Source organism: Bison bison, unplaced genomic scaffold (genome assembly GCF_000754665.1).
Source record: "Bison bison bison isolate TAMUID 2011002044 unplaced genomic scaffold, Bison_UMD1.0 scf7180017864118, whole genome shotgun sequence".
In the NCBI taxonomy this organism is placed as follows: Eukaryota; Metazoa; Chordata; class Mammalia; order Artiodactyla; family Bovidae; genus Bison; species Bison bison.
The window spans coordinates 5,349,089-5,358,908 of record NW_011494690.1 but is presented as its reverse complement, the minus strand read 5'-3'; positions in this window follow the sequence as shown (position 1 = coordinate 5,358,908).

The window sequence follows — 9,820 nt, the reverse complement described above, 5'->3', positions numbered from 1 at the left end:
GACGCCATTTCCTTCTCCAATGCATGAAAGTGAAAAGTGAAAGTGAAGCCGCTCAGTCGTGTCCGACTTGTAGCGACCCCACGGACTGCAGCCCACCAGGCTCCTCCGTCCATGGGATTTTCCAGGCAAGAGTACTGGAGTGGGGTGCCGTTGCCTTCTCCACAGTAATGCTAGGGAATGTAATTCCTCTTATTGCAGTTTGTGTCAAGGCACCAAGATGAAAAACAGGAACTTGATATAGAACATCCTTGCCCACTTTCTCTCCTACCTGCAGGAATTAATATACCTTTTTTTTAAAGGGTTTTAAAATAACATGTATTTCTTAAAAGTCAACACGTGCATAATAGGAAACCAGAAAAACACAAGAGGCAAAGAAAAAAGTCATTCATAATCACAAGCAGTTTACCATTTGTTGTGTCCTTCTAGGTCTCATTTGTGTATTTTCACAACTAAGCATTCACTTTTATGTAATTAAGATCATACAGTTATATATCACGCCGCTTCACACATCGTGTATTTGGGGAGTGGAATTGTAAAGGAGTCTAGGAAACCAAGCTGACTGTTCACTGTGTGGTGGGTGGTAGGGGAGGGGACAGGGAAGGAATTGCAGGGAAGAGGGCTCAGTGCCCATCTGTCTTTAAACAAGTTCACACTGTCTAGCCATTGTTCTGTTTGTGCATTTTAGTTAATATTGCTGTGCATTAAGGAATAAGCAAGTCCTAATACCCAATGTTGGAGAAGGAAATGGCAACCCACTCCAGTGTTCTTGCCTGGAGAATCCCAGGGATGGGGGAGCCTGGTGGGCTGCCGTCTATGGGGTCATATAGAGTCGGACACGACTGAAGTGACTTAGCAGCAATACCCAATGTATGTTAAAAGTAGAGGTGGGAAAATAACCCCTTAATTTAATGCCCTTTTGTTGGTTTTTAGGAAAGGCTGTGTCTTCTAGGAGTATCTATGTTAATCCACTTCTTGGAGCTAGATGTAGTCTGATATCTTAACTTTTTTGTGTGGAGAAAAATATGGCCCTTAGAATTGATTCATTTAGAAGTAACCACTAACTAGCTATAAAAATTGATTCTGAATTGTGAATGAAAAAGCCCACACAACTTACCCATATTAAGATGTAAGTGCTTAATTTTTCCAGCTCACACCTTGCATCTTAGAGCTATTTAACCATTTTTTTTTGTAAAGGTGTCTGATAGCCTCGAGTCACTGCTGGAGAGAAGAGGCAAAGAATTTCCATGGGGTTATTTGGTGATATTTTACCACCTAGCTCAGGACTTGCTTGTGCCAGAACCAGGAGATGGTGACCTTTTATAATTGAGGCAATCTCCTTAAAGGTCAATCCTGACAGAAAATGCTGTAATTGGTGTGGTTGAAATTGCTGAATCCCTGGGCTACATCAACTCAGCAGAATGTTTACTGTTTCCTTTTCCTGCTCTACAGACAGCAACCCAACTCAGGCCACCTGGGGCTTTTATATCACCAACTGGGGCAGAAATATCAACCGAACACAACAGCCACCACTCCTTGGGGTAGAGATTTTCTCCTTTTCCATCATGGTGTCTGTAGTATTAGCCTGGTGCCCAAAGTTCACTAACTACTTGTTCTTTCACTAACTGAAAAAACAAATTAAAAAAAAAAAAACTTCTGTAATAAATAGTTATGAAATACTAGCATTTTCCTGGAGTTTCCTAAGGGATAGACCCAATTTTGCCATTTCCTAGAAACATTAAGGGTCCCAAGCTACCTGCGTGCATGTGTGCCGAGTCACCTCAGTCATGTCCAACTCTTTGCAACCCTATAGACTGTAGCCCACCAGTCTTCTCTGTCCATGGGATTTTCCAGGCAAAAATACTGGAGTGGGCTGCCATGCCCTCCTCCAGGGGATCTTCCTGACCCAGGGATCTAATAGATGCCTCCTGCATCTCCAGCATTGCAGGCAGATTCTTTACTGCTGAGCCACCACGGAAGCCCCCAAGTTATCTGTAATTGAGGAAACAGGGAGATAAAGATCTCCACTGTCTTACCTAGAACTCTTCTTCAGGAAGGAGAGTGCATGCCTCATTACCACCCCATCTCAATCCATGTGGTGATTTTTATTTTACAGAAGGGAAAATTGAGATTTAGAAAGATGAGAGAAGTTTCCAGAATCATGTGGATAAGTACATGGATCTTGGATTTGAAATTCCGGTCTGTCAGAACCTGACATCTATAGATGTCCTCACCATACAGCACTGAGCAATGAGTGGTTCTCAGTTCAGTTCAGTTCAGTTCAGTCGCTCAGTCGTGTCCAACTCTTTGCGACCCCATGAAGCGCAGCACACCAGGCCTCCCTGTCCATCACCAACTCCCGGAGTTCACTCAGACCCACGTCCATCGAGTTGGTGATGCCATCCAGCCATCTCATCCTCTGTCATCCCCTTCTCCTCCTGCCCCCAATCCCTCCCAGCATCAGAGTCTTTTCCAATGAGTCAACTCTTCGCATGAGGTGGCCAAAGTACTGGAGCTTCAGCTTTAGCATCAATCCTTCCAAAGAAATCCCAGGGCCGATCTCCTTCAGAATGGACTGGTTGGATCTCCTTGCAGTCCGAGGGACTTTCAAGAGTCTTCTCCAACACCACGGTTCAAAAGCATCTACTCGGCCCCAAATGCCTCAAGCTTTATCCAAAGTTCCCACCATCTACAATGTCTTATTCTTCTTGACCCCATAGACTGTAGCCTGCCAGGCTCCTCTGTCCAGATCCTCCAGGCAAGAATACTAAAGTGGGTTGCCGTTTCATCCTCCAGGGCATCTTCCCAACCCAGGGAAGGAAAATGGGAGTTCTTTACCACTAGCACCACCTGGGAAGCCCATTAAGCTCCAGTTCAGATGCAAAACAACAGCGATCTAAATGTGGGCCCGTAGCCTTTAATCGCTAGCTATTTTACTGAGTCTAATTTCAGTTAAGATGAACTAAAGTCTGACATGCTCTGGACTAGAACTAAAACTGAGGGTGTGGAGCATGAAGTAAATGCCTGAACTCATGGATAGCTTCTTGGGCAAACAACTCTGCAGAGGATCTCCCAAGGCTTGGGGGGCAGTGGGAGACCCCAGTCTGGTGCATCTTCTGAGGCATAATCCTAATATCTTTCAGAGGGAGAGGTCCTGGGTAATGGGGAACTCTGCTAGACTCTACCTTCAGAATTCCACAAACATCCCTCGAGTTCAACAGCCAAGATCAACGAGATGCCAAGGGGAAGACGCTGGACACACCTGACCATCCACAGCTCCAAGGGGAAGTGGCACCCCCAGATACTGAAGGCTGCTGAGTGGCTCAGAGACTCACCACACTGCCTTTCTTCTAAGGTGTGGGTGATGTTTCACTCAAAGGGAGCTCTTACCTAGCCCCTGACCCCCTGGATTCTGTAATCAGAAGTCAGAGGCTCCTGGGACTACGACTCATCAGTTCTCTTCCCACCAGACAGGGATGATTTGGTCTGGTTCTTGTTCTACCCAAATGTACTTCAGTAAACAGTGCTCTTTCGCTGAAGATTGCCTATTCCTGTCTTTTACCTCCTTTTCGTGTGGCAAGGAGAAATAAGATAATATATGTGTGATGCTTTGAGCTCCTTGGGAAAGCAGAACTCTCTAAGTGCATGATATTAATAACAGCAATATTTCTGTTACCACGAAGACAGGCTGAGTCCATCTTTCACATGTCCTTTTAAGTCATTTTCCCTGCGGCTGCCTCTTCTGGTAAAACGGTTCTGAATGAGCCGTACAAATCTCTAGTTTTAAAATACTCATTGGGGAAAACACTAGTTGGTCTCCATATTACCTAGGAGGCAAATATTCCAATGTTTGTTTCTTGAAATGATGGTGCTTTGGTAGGTCAAGAAAGGGAGAGCAGTCAACCCCCAGGTGACAGAACTGTGAAAAAAGCAATTGCTATGGAAAATAGAAAACCATGGAAGCCCTGCCTGCCAGGGTCAGAATTCCAGGCCTGCTCTCTGAAGAGCAATGTGGCCAAGTGACCAGAAACTCCTTTCACAAGGATTCTTGCTATAAGAAAACAGACCAGTACCGGGGGGAAGGGTGGGGAGGGAATAATAAACTGGAGTTTGAGATTGATATGTACACACTGCTATATTTAAAATAGATAAAAAAAAGGATTTACTGTTAAATAAACAAACAAAGAAGAAAAAAAATAGACCAAGATTCCTTCAGCCAGGCAGCCAAGGACCTCACTCAATTATAAACAAACCTAAGACTACTATTCCCAACATTGGCAAAATACCATTTTGATGTTGATAATGATAAAAATGGTGATTGATGTTAATAAGAGCTACCATTTATCTAAAGCCTGCCCCATCCAGAGACCAAGCTAAACTCTGCATATTTTTTTTTCTCTCATTTTATATAATCCTCTAAAAAAAACTATAGAGTTGATACTATTATTTTTAAAATTCAGAGATGTTTAGTTTCGTGCCCAATGTCATAGCAACAATTTACAATTTGGGTTTCAAACTGAGAATAATATGCTGTGACTACTTTAAAAAAAAAAAGTGAGGCTACTCCTTTCCTGTGATCTCTCCCCATCCCCAACCCTGGCCACCTCACCACCTCCCCTCCAGCCATTCAAATGCATTTGGTACTTTTGTTGTCTGAGTTAGATGCTATTAGGTTCTGGGAATACAGTGATGAATGTCTCCAACCTGGAGGAACAGGAACACACCTCAAATGATAACGTGAGGGCTTGAGCACAGAAGTGAGGTCTCCTTCCTGTTTTGCTGCTGGGACAACCACCGTATGAGCCTGTGGTTTCCATGCCTTCAGCCTCTGTGCTGGGTTCCCTCTCTCTTCAAAACCCTGGCTCCTTAGGAGGATGCAAATATGTCATTAAAAAAAAACCCCAAAGAACAGGGTGGAGCCTTGGACTATAAAGAGCGTAGACTTTAGTGTAAATTAAAGCTGGATTTTAACTCTGGATTTCCCACCTACTTGCTGTGTGACCAGGAACAAGTCTGAGCCTCAGAGGCTCATATTTTAAATGGAGCTGACACTGTCAATTGAGAAGGACAATCGAGAGCACTAAATGAGCTATCGCATCTAAAGGACTCGATTTAGGACTTGGCTCTGTAAGATCCTCAATTGTAGTAAATGCTCTTTCTATTGTAAAATCCAAGAAGAATGTTCAAAAACAGCCAGGCTTGAAGGGTAAAATCAACTGGAGACTGGTGCAGTGCCAGCATGGCCATTCTGAAGCCTGTGAAATCTATAATATAACTGCCTTCCAGCATCTTTACTTGTCCAAAATTCCTCTGCCCAGAAAGATTGCTAATAAAATGGGAACAAAAGAAATCACGAGGAGACCATCCATTCAGTAACCAAATAAAGCCTGTGCAAAACCACCTACTGCGGCCACAAGACGGGGTGGAGAGCGAGAGCAGCTGGAGAGCCCCGTTATTACACAGAACTCAGAAGAGAGGCTCGCTAGTCACTGGTTGCAGCCCCCTGGGGGTGGGGTGAGGGTCTCAAGATTGTCCACCTTTTCCTAACAAACACTCATATCATCAATAGAGGATTGACGTAGCACTGCGTGTAATTAACTGCCTTCTAATTCATGCCAGGGCTGGTCCTTGTTCTTAGGAAACTGTGAATTAATTTGGTATTTTGCCTTAATGAAGGAAAACAAGTCTTAAGTGTGAAAAAACTTCTAGCTTTGTTGTGTGGCTGGCAAATACATCTGGTTTTCCTTGTTCACACCAACCACATACTCTCTTTTTCTCTCCTTGCCAAAGACTGTCAATGTGAGACAGACCAAAATGACAATTTAAATGTGTACCCCAGGGCTTAAGTATCACAGTGCCAGAAAGTCTAGTGATCCTGGTTGATACAGACAGTCTGACCCCCAGCTGTGGGCTTTGGAAAAGGAAGTTGTGCTGCTCAAATACAAAATAAATAAGACCTTTTTTATAAATATAAAGGATTCTGTCAAGTGTCTTTTTTATTTATCTTGCCTTTTGTCACATTCAATCAGAAGTCTGAATATGAAAATTCTTTCTTTCTGTTCTTGGTCCTTTTCTTAGTAAACACTTTCCTCACTTCATTTTATAAAGCAAGATACATGAACACATACAGTTAATTATTTTAAGGTAGAGCTTTAAAATAACAACTGATTAAAAAGAAACCAAGCATATTGACATGAGTACTGACATTATTATTGTTGTTTAGTCGATAAGTCATGTCTGACTCTTTGCAACCCTGTGGACTGTAGCTCACCAGGCTCCTCTGTCCATGGGATTTCCCAGGCAAGAATATTGGAGTGAATTGCCATTTCCTGCTCCAGAGGATCTTCCCAACACAAGGATCGAATCCACGTCTCCTGCACTGTAGGCAGAATCTTTACTGCTGAGCCACAAGGAAGTCCTTAGTAGCAATCTTAGGAAGTTCCACAAACACATTAAAGATGTAGCTAATCCCTGGGTATCAGTGACTTTTCTTCCTTGCTGCCTGGGACCTGACTTGGTTTTGGCATTCGCCTTCCCCTGATGAGTCACAGATACATCCTGAGTTGCCCAGACCAGTGATGGAGATAGCATTTTTCTTGGTTTAGATGTGGGCATGGTCACTAGTCCTGGTCAATGAAATGTGAGGGAAGGCCCATTGGGAATTTTCAATGAATGATTTTAAAAGAAACAACAAGCCCAAAAGCCATCCTACTTTATAGCATTTTGTTCTAGAAGGTAATATATTTTCCCTTATTCTTTAAGCCTGTTGAGTTGGAGATTTCTTATTTGTCACTGAAAACATTCAAACTGATAAATGATAACTGCTCCACTCATTTTGCCATCTCCTCAATAGAAAATGCTGTCAGAATCAATTTAACACCATCACAGGGAAATTTGTGTAGCAGTCACCTGTTGTGACTGCTCAGCATCTGTTCGCCTTTCTTAGAACAGTCAATGCTTCTCAGACTTGAATGTGCAGATGAGTCATCTAGGGGGTCTTGTGCAAACACGAATTCTGATTCTGTAAGTACTGGATGAGACCCGAGACCCATATTTCTCCTTGAAGGTAGAAGTTGCTGCTCCATAGGTCACTCCTTACATAGCAAAGGGCATTGGGAAAACCAATCTTTTCCCATTGGCTATAATATTTAGGTGAAATTAATCTGCGACAGCAAGAGAAGTCTATTCCTGTACTATAGTTATTGGTTCAAAGATGGGCACCTCACCCAATATGAGCCAATGAGATATGAGATGGTTGCTGGGAGCTGTTAATAAAAAGCTTTTTACTCTCCAAGAAAGCTACTGGGACAGTTTTCTTTGTGTGATGTGGTACAAAGATGTGGTGATTGGAATTGTATATTTCTGCTACAATGAGTGGAGCCACATGGGGACAAAACCCACGCACTGAAGATTGTAGAGCTGAGAGAAGCACAGAGATACAGAGTCCCTGGGAATGAAGTTCCAAGCTTCTGCATCAACCTACATTAGAGATTCTCTTGGAGTTTCCAGTGATGTGATCCAGTAAAATCCTTTTTCTCTCTGCTTAAAGCATTTTGGTTTTAAGTTTTATAATGCATCTGTGTGTGCTTCAGTCACGTCTGACTCTTCACAACCCTATGGACTATAACCTGCCAGGCCCCTCAGGCCACAGGATTCTCCAGGCAAGGATAATTGAGTGGGTTACCCTCCTCCAGGGGATCTTTCTGACCCACGGATTAAACCCTCTTCTCCTCCATTGCAGGTGAATTCTCTACCGCTGAGCCGCTAGGAAAGCCCCAAGTTTGCTATTCAGTTCAGTTTAGTCACTCAGTCCTGTCCAACTCTTTGCAACCCCACGGACTACAGCACACCAGGCTTCCCTGGCCATCACCAACTCCTGGAGCTTACTCAAACTCATGTCCATTGAGTCGGTGATACCATCCAACCATCTCCTCCTCTGTCATCCCCTTCTCCTCCTGCCTTTAATGTTTCCCAACATCAGGGTCTTTTTCAATGAGTAAGTTCTTCACCTCAGGTGGCCAAAATACTGGAATTTCAGCTTCAGCATCAGTCCTTCCAATGAATATACAAGACTGATTTCCTTTAGGATGGACTGGTTGGATCTCCTTACAGTCCATTGGAGAAGGACTCTCAAGAACCTTCTCCAATACCACAGTTCAAAAGCATCAATTCTCCAGCACTCAGCTTTCTTTATACTCCAACTCTCACAACCATATATGACTACTGGAAAAACCATAGGTTTGGCTAGACAGACCTTTGTTAGCAAAGTAATGTCTCTGCTTTTTAATATGCTGTCTAAATTGGTCATAGGTTTTCTTCCAAGGAACAAGCGTCTTTTAATTTCATGGCTGCAGTCACCATCTGCAGTGATTTTGGAGCCCCCAAAAATAAAGTCCCTCACTGTTTCCGTTGTTACCCCATCTGTTTGCCATGAAGTGATGGGACTGGATGCCATGATCTTAGTTTTTTGGATGTTGAGTTTTAAGCCAACTTTTTCACTCTCTTCTTTCACTTTCATCAAGAGGTTTAGTTCTTCTTCCCTTTTTGCCATAAGTGTGGTGTCATCTACATATATGAGATTATTGATATTTCTCCCAGCAATCTTGATTCCAGCTTGTGCTTCATCCAGCCCAGCATTTCACATGATGTACTCTGCATATAAGTTAAATAAGCAGGGTGACAATATACAGCCTTGATGTACTCCATTCCTGATTTGGAATCAGTTTGTTGTTCCATGTACAGTTCTAACTGTTGCTTCTTGATCTGCATACAGATTTCTCAGGTATGACCTAAGTCAAATCCCTTATGATATACAGTGGAAGTGACAAATAGATTCAAGGGATTAGATCTGATAGACAGAGTGTCTGAAGAACTATGGACGGAGGTTTGTGACATTGTACAGGAAGCAGTGATCAAGACCATCTCCAAGAAAAAGAAATGCAAAAAGGCAAAACTGTTGTCTGAGGAGGTCTTACAAATAGCTGTGAAAAGAAGAGAAGTGAAAGGCAAAGGAGAAAAATAAAGATATACCCATTTGAATGCAGAGTTCCAAAGAATAGCAGGGAGAGATAAGAAGCCTTCCTCGGTGATTGGTGCAAAGAAATAGAGGAAAACAATAGAATGGGAAAGACTAGAGATCTCTTCAAGAAAATTAGAGATACCAAGGGAACATTTCATGCAAATAAAGGACAGGAATTGTATGGACCTAACAGAAGCAGAAGATATTAAGAAGAGGTGGCAAGAATACACAGAAGAACTATCCAAAAAGGTCTTCATGACCCAGACAACCATGATGGTGTAATCACTCACCTAGAGCCAGACATCCTGGAATGTGAAGTCAAGTGGGCCTTAGGAAGCATCTCTATGAACAAAGCTAGTGAAGGTGATGGAATTTCAATTGAGCTATTTCAAATCCTAAAAGATGATGTTGTGATAGTGCTGCACTCAATATGCCAGCAAATTTGGAAAACTCAGCAGTGACCACAGGACTGGAAAAGGTCAGTTTTCATTCCAATCCCAAAGAAAGGCAATGCCAAAGAATGTTCAAACTACTGCACAATTGCACTCATCTTACACGCTAGCAAAGTAATGCTCAAAATTCTCCAAGCCAGGCTTCAACAGTACATGAACCATGAATGTCCAGATGTCCAAGCTGGATTATAAAAGGCAGAGGAACCAGAGATCAAATTGCCAACATCTGCTGGGTCATTGAAAAAGCAAGAGAGTTCCAGAAAAACATCTATTTCTGCTTTATCGACTATGCCAAAACCTTTGACTGTGTGGATCACAACAAACTGTGGAAAATTCTGAAAGAGATGGGCTG